The sequence below is a fragment of the Urocitellus parryii genome, chromosome 8 (assembly GCF_045843805.1).
Source record: "Urocitellus parryii isolate mUroPar1 chromosome 8, mUroPar1.hap1, whole genome shotgun sequence".
Taxonomy (NCBI): domain Eukaryota; kingdom Metazoa; phylum Chordata; class Mammalia; order Rodentia; family Sciuridae; genus Urocitellus; species Urocitellus parryii.
The window spans coordinates 41,678,938-41,684,991 of NC_135538.1; the positions used below are offsets into that span (position 1 = coordinate 41,678,938).

General features: G+C 36.2%; 1 pseudogene; it reads right to left on the reverse strand.

Moving 5' to 3' along the window:
- Window positions 1-4,097: 4,097 nt before the first annotated feature.
- On the reverse strand, window positions 4,098-5,219 carry LOC113186602 (U5 small nuclear ribonucleoprotein 40 kDa protein pseudogene; annotated as a pseudogene).
- Window positions 5,220-6,054: the final 835 nt, after the last annotated feature.

Genomic DNA, 6,054 nt, shown 5'->3' on the forward strand with positions numbered 1-6,054 from the left:
ATTAAGGAATTATAACATGGTTAGAATTCCAAGAGAGCAATAATAAATAAAACATGTTTGGGGCATAAAATTGAAAGCATTTTACAAAAATAATGTTTCTACATGTTGCTATTAATATTTTCCTTCATATGAGTTGCAGATTACATTTTCTATAATCAGTGGGTAGTCAAGAAATTTATTATTAGGTAATAATCGAAAAAGTAACTATGGTTGTTTATGCACACCTTAGTATTAACTCTCGAGACAACAAAGTTCATATGCAATAGAAAAGTTTCAAACTAAGTTTTCACAATATATTTTGATTTTAATATTCCTTCCCTACCTTCAAACAGGACTATTCTATAATTTTTTTTTTGGGGGGGGGAGGTAGCTGCTTAGTTTATTACTATTTTTGTATAATATTTTTAATTCTTAATTTTTAAATGTATCAAAGTTCCAATTTTAGTTGATTGCACACACTTTCTTCTTTTTTGTAAGTCAGAAATTCCTTTTTTCTTGTATATGTGTGTGTGAGTGGGAGCCTGTCCCCTTAATGATCAATGCATACTTGCATATTTTTGTTCTATTTTATCTTAACTCAATGGAAGATTTATTTTATTCTTTATAAAGCCAGAAGTGGTCAGGTAAAAAAATTCATATTCAACTTATTGCTCATTCAGATTACTTTAAATATAATGCAAGGAAATGCCTTTCTCCTTAGAAATCAAAATTTTATTTTATGGATATTAACTCAGTTCACTGTCCATGTCTAAAAATCTTACAAATATCAACTATTGATCCTGATAGTTTGAAAGGTTTTTTTTTTTCTTTTTTTCTAAGTAGGCAAGCAATCAAAAAGGTGGAATGCCTAGTCACAAAAATACTTAAGAAAAAATATTTTTAAGAAATAGTTTCCTGATTATGAGTCAACATTAGAGTCTGATAACACTTTGTTTTCCTTGTGAATGCTTACTTGTTTTTTCCCATGGATGCTCTTAAAAGAAACTGCATTATATTGGGTCATATTTATGAAACAAGGATAATGTTGCCAAGTCTTCGAAATACCTTTCCATTGCATATGAGGGCAGGATATGGTTTCTTATTCTCTTGAGGAATGATAAAAAAAATGTTTGGCTTTCAGTGGGAGGTGAACTATCTCTGGCTCTTATCAGTGATGGAATTAAGTAAGAAGTATAGTCTACCTGTGCCATCCCTAGCAGACATAAAGTTTGTAGAAGAGTGACAACTTGCCCTAGAAAACACTTAGTCATTGTCTCACATTATGTGTTTCCAGGTGCCAAACAACTTTTGGCTTGTTTTATTATTGGTTTACTCCCTGCCAGTTTATTGTGTTTTAAACAATAGGTGATGCAGACCCTGGGAACCTCCGTTAACATGTATTCCCTGACAGCATCCGGATGTCAGACATATATTTCTGGTGGGAAAACAAGGTACATAAAGCAGTGTCATTGACCAGACAAATAATATTTAAAAGCACTGAGTTTGTATGAGGAAGTTTATGCTAAGTTGGGAGCTTGTTTGATTAGGGTAGGAAAAATTCTATATGTGAACATGCAAAGAAAAAACAATTTCTTTTGTTGGGAAATTTTATAAACAGAATGCTCAGGCTTGCCAAGTGTCTGTCCGAGTTAATTGTTTTCCATTAGATTTCCATCCTTCCATTCCAATGTTACACATTTATTTTGCTTCATCCTCATGGATGACTATAAGCATTTTTCCAAATGCCCAGGTCCTTTTTGTGTTAAAAGAGATGGTAGCAAACATAATTGTAATGCCCTCCCCATCAGGAAATTTTTCTAAGAAACAGCAAAGTAAATTTTATTTCAATCTTACCAAATCATACAAAAAGAATGATTTAGAAAGGGAGAATATCATTTATAATTTACCAAGAATAAATGCATATAATTCTTTGAATGGATGCATATAATTCTTTGATTTCTTATTTATTGTTACAGGAAAAACAATGATCACGCATACTGGACCAATATAATGTAAGGAATTAAGAGCTCACTTAGATTTGAGAAGAAGTAAATGATTTCATATCAAATTATATTAGGATTTCTGCATAAAAAGTGGTTAAATAATTTTTTTCTGAATTCATTCAAGTAGAACTTTTATAACATTTAGCTTTAAGCACATCTAGTGTCATCTTGCTTTTATTTTTTAGTATACATATAGTAGATTTATTTTTACATATTATTATATGCACACAACAAAATTTGGTCAATTTCATTCACCAGTATTTCCTCTTTTCCTCTTCTCAACCCTCTCCCTGGTCTCCTTACTCTATTCAACTTGTCTCCCTTCTATTTTCATAAGATTCTTTGCTCCCCGCCTCCGCCACCAGCCCCACTTTCCTTTTTTCTAATTTCCACATGAGAGAAGACATTTGAAACTTGACTTTCTGAGTTTTGTTTACTTCACGCAATAGATTATTCTCAAGTTTCATCCATTTTTTCTACAAATGACATAATTTCATTCTTCTTTATGACTGTATATACCACATTTTCTTTATCCATTTATCCATTGACAGACACCTAGGCTGGTTCCATAATTTGGCTATTGTGAATTGTGCTACTATAAATATGGGCCTGCCTGTATCTCTAGCACTACTTTAATAACCTCTTTTTAGTTTTTATATTGCCTGTTGCCTCAAATTTTTATGTAAAATGAAATCATATCCACTAGACATAAAAAAGTAGGGGGTGGGGAGTAACAAAGGGCATCTCATGAAAATAGAAAGGAGACCAGTAGAAAAGAGGAAGGGACTCATGGGAAGGAGCAAGGGAGAGAAAAGAGATGGACTGTGAACAAAATTCACCAAGTTATGTTGTTCTATTATGTGCTTGTGCAAATACGTATCAACAAATCCCACTATTATGTATAATTTTAATGCACCAATAAAAAAAAATGTTGGAGAAAGAACAAATGAACACATGAAATATAAAAATAAATGCACTTAAAAAATCTAAAATTAGATTATGTCTGAGTACTAAAAATAAATGCATGCCAGCTAAACCTTATTCACAGTCACTTCACTGAACATCATGAAAGCAGCAATCTAATCCAACATGTTTTATTTCATAAAGTGAAAGTGGCCACCTTCCTAGTCTGACTGAATCTGCCATACCATAATCAATTCCATTAGGTATTGTGAAATGAGTCACACTTATCTTGAGCTTGGCATGTGTTAGAGATTGTAGGTTATATTTGAGCAAAATTTTTCATGCAACCCAAGTTTTACTTTCAGGTATATCTAACTAAAGTGACTACATTTAGTTGTGTATCAAATTAAAGAAATAGTCCTACATTTAAAAATCACTGTGTCTTACCTGAAACAAAGCTTTAAAATTCCAAAATCTATATTTTGAATGTTAGAATGTTAGGATATATGCATGTGTGTAAATGTATATGCTTTTCACTGAATGTTTACAAAAATACAATTTTTATGATGAGTCCCATTTTTTCACCAATAGTTTGACCAATTTTCATTTCTTGATTGTATGGGAAAGAAGGATAACAAAAAACTTTAAGTTAAAGATATTGTGGCTTCTTTTTTAAAAAATAGATTTTTGTTAACTTTTCAGGACTCCAGATTTAAATTTGCCTATGATAAATACAACATGCCCTTTAAGGAGGAAATCCCTGCTTTTTTTTTTTTCCTCTTGTAAAAAGGCATCTATTTGGCTTTTAATACAAAATGACTCAGAAACATAGAAAGAAAATATCATACAAGCCAGTTACTGAATTAAAAACAAAACAACCAAGCCCATCCAACAAATTTCAGTTGATATTCCCTGCCTTCTGCCCAGATTAGAAAACAGGTAACTGCAAACCAAATGTCTGTCCCTTTGAAGAAATCTTATTAAAAAAAAAAAAAAAGAAAAAGGCAGGGAAGGAGAAACCAGTCCCTGAAAGCTGGCAGGTGGTGTTAGAGGCTACTGGGAGCTTGCCTCAATCATCCTGGCACATGGAGTACAAGTGGTGGTTGGAATATGGACACCACCTCCTCTCTGTCTTGCTAGTAATGATCATCTGAAGGGAGGAGGTCAGCCTGGGCACCATTTGATGCCAGTTATGCAGTCTGAGGTCTCAAGGTCAAGCAGTCCTGGAGTCATCCATTCCATAGCTTCACTGAATCTCTCCCATGTACAGTCTCTTGTCACTGGATGCTGAAAGAATGATGGGCTCATCAGGATGGAAAGCCACTTCATTGATGGAGCCAGCATGGCCAGGCAGCTTATACAGAATTCTTCTGCTTGTGGTATCCCACACATACACAAACCTGTCGGCTGAGCCAGCTGCTATTTTGCTTCCATCAGGTGACCAAGAACATCTCAAGAGATTCTTTTCAAAGTTATGTACATTTCCTTGAAATATCTTCACACACCTCTCTTTAGGGGCAAATGGTCGGACATCTCAGACCCGCACTGTATTGTCCATTGCATTGGACAAGAGGTAAGAGCCTTCAAAACTTAAACTCAGTCCAGTCACGGAATCTGCATGGCCTCTCATGGTGTAGGTTAGCTTGTTTTGGCGTAGGTCCCCAGACCTTGATATCGTTGTCTATGCCACCAGAGATAATCTGATCACTTGTGTCATTGAAGGTTACAGCTAACACCTGGTAAGTGTTCTGAAATGTCTGGATGGCTGCTTTCTTCCGGATGTCCCAGAGCTTTACAGTACCATCATCACTGCCAGTGCAGACAAGCTGGGGTCCCCTCCTGGCTGGATAACAGGAATTCACAAAGGAAGTATGTCCCTTCAGCCTTTTAACCCTCTCTCCTGTTTCACTGTCCCACACCGCCACAGTTTTATCTGTGGATGCTGAGAAGAGCATACTGCCATCTGTATTATAATGCAGTTCCATCACTGCTCCACGGTGTCTTTTCAATGTAGCATAGTTATCACAGTCACCGTAGACATTCCACAACAATATCGGTCTGTCAAATCCTGCAGATGCTAAGGTGGATCCATTTGGGTGAAACTTGCAGCAGTACACTACTCCTTCATGTCCTGAGAGCAGCATGATTGGGGCTTGAAGGGAGGAACATCTTGGAGGTCCCGCTTGCTTGCAGTAAAGCTCCCGGAGTTCCCTGTTGCTGCCCCGCTCCCGGGCCCGACCCCGCTGCTCCCAACAGTAACAGTAACTCTTGCCGCTGCCGCTTGACTGGAACCAGAGGCAACTCCGGGCCCTTATGCTTCTGCTGTTCTGTCATGGCGGTACCCGCTGAAACCCCTGCTTTTATCTAATACTCAACTTTAATTTGTAAGATGACCAAGGGAGAGGTAAGGTGAAATATTGGAAAGTCCCTAGTATGTACCAGAGAATATATGAATTCAATTTGATTGGATCTGCACATTTCAAAGTGCATGGACTTCTATTCTTTTCCTCCCTACCCTCCCTTGTGGAGAGAACATTCAGTCTTTGGTTGGGGGACTGGTTTGTTTTACTTGGCAAGATATTCTCCTGTTCCATCCATTTACCGGCAAAAGCTACAACTTCTTTCTTCAATTTTGCATTTGTGTGTGTGTGTGTGTGTATTTTCTTCATCCATTCATCTGTTGAAGGACATAGAGAGGAGTAGGAAATCTGGAGCATTTTTGACGTCAGTTATACTGTGTGTGTGATATTTGAGACAATACATGATACTTGTTACACCAAAAATATCAATGAGAATGTATGTTAAAAGTTTGAATAATCTTGCCATGAGCAGGAGGCTGGAGGGAGGAAGATGTCAAGTTCCAGTCAGCCTTAGTAAGTTAGAAGACCCTCAGCAACTTAGCAAGACCCTGTCTTAAAACATAAAGGGGACTAAGGATGTAGCTCAGTGCTAATGTACTCCTGAATTCAATCCTCAGTACCAATTAAGAAAAAAAAAAAAAAAAAGAAAGAAAGAAAGAAAAAAGAAATGAATAATTCTGAGTTACTCTGAGCCCCACAAATCAATGGTTAGAAAAAAACAGATATCCTTCTAAGGGTAATTCTAATACCTAAAAGAGAATTGCTGCCATCTGTTTCTGTCAATCAAATAACTGTGTACATTTAATTAA